The following is a 1,469-nucleotide window of genomic DNA, read 5'->3' as shown; positions in this document are numbered from 1 at the left end:
TTTTTTTAACTTACAGGATTTCCAGCACAGTGCCTACTCTGGGCTTTCAAACAACACTGGTCATTGTTTCCCTAATCTATTCACATCAATCAAAAATCAGGAAAAAGGCTGAATCAGTGAGAATAGTTTACTTATCTAAACTGGCAACTTACTCATCAAAACTTACTTCAAGTCCCTCGTCTTGTGGGGCTCACCAATTTCAAAGCTGTTAGGTAATAAACTCTGCCCAGTTCCAAATTGCTCTTTGGAAAACCTTCTTAAAAAATCAACCAGAGCATCTTCATCTGCTGCTTTTGATGCTGTTTGTGTGCTCATTTGGTACAGATCTGGCACTACTTTTGTGAAGCTGCTGCTGAGGAGATTCCAGCACATGCTATGGCCATCAAAAAGCCCAAGAAAGAAGGCAAGGCTGAAAATAATGATCATATTAATGTGAAGGTGGTGGAGCAGGATGGTTCTGTGGTATAGTTTAAAATTAAGAGGCATACATCGCTTAGTAAACTAATAGAAGCCTATTGTGAACAACAGAGTTTGTCCATGAGGCAGATCAGATTCTGATTTGACAGGCAACCAGTCATTGAAACATACACACACCTGCACAGTTGGAAATGAAGGGTGAAGATACAATTGATGTATTCTAGCAGCAGACAGGAGGTATCTACCAAAAACAGAACCTTCTACTTTACTCCAGAACTATGTTCCAGTTTTAGAAAACTGAAATTTGGTTTCACCACATTCTGACTACTACAGTATAGTTTTGTCTATGCTTTTATTTCCCCTTCCCCATTCCTTTGATTGTACATAAAGTAACTGATATATGCAAACAAGCATTTTCATTTTTAACTCAATGGTTAATGGTATGTTTTGATTGATATCAAATGGTGATGGGATGGGGAAAATAGTGGTTCTGTGAAAATCCCCCCTTTCTTCATTAGTGGCATGCTCATTCAGCTCTTATCTTTATATTCCAGTAAGTTATTTTTCTCTTACTGTTTAACAAAAAAAGAACAACACAAAAATACTTGCATACATAGTTTGAAGAATTTCAATATTTTTATTTATCATTTGTAAATGCAAGGACAATTTTAAAACTTTTTTGTATGAAGCTGTTACATATCAAAAAATCTGTCTTTAAATAAGGATAAATTACTCTTCAATCAAGCATCCTGCAGTTTAAATAAACTTCTTGTTAAGAAAAAAATCACCCAGAGCAGATCCTGATCTCTGCATTTTGAGATACCACTAAATCCATCAGGGTAGTGTTCTCAGATCTAATGCAGCAGATCTAATAAACTTAATTTTGTTTCATCAACATGTATCTCTGGGGTCTTCTGCAAAGCTGATGGTCAACAGTAGTTAGGTAAAAGCAAGAGAACTTAATCTTACCTTAAGTGTGTTTTAGTATTTTCCACTTCAACACAATCATATTTCCTGTAAATATTCATTTGAATCAAAGTTCAGCTCCTATC

General features: G+C 35.5%; 1 pseudogene; it reads left to right on the top strand.

Moving 5' to 3' along the window:
- Positions 1-375: 375 nt before the first annotated feature.
- Positions 376-710, top strand: LOC114506054 (annotated as a pseudogene).
- The last annotated feature ends 759 nt before the right edge of the window (positions 711-1,469 follow it).

Source organism: Phyllostomus discolor, chromosome 9 (genome assembly GCF_004126475.2).
Source record: "Phyllostomus discolor isolate MPI-MPIP mPhyDis1 chromosome 9, mPhyDis1.pri.v3, whole genome shotgun sequence".
Classification (NCBI taxonomy): domain Eukaryota; kingdom Metazoa; phylum Chordata; class Mammalia; order Chiroptera; family Phyllostomidae; genus Phyllostomus; species Phyllostomus discolor.
Note: the sequence above shows the minus strand (reverse complement) of the source record. Positions and strands in the feature narration are given on the sequence as shown.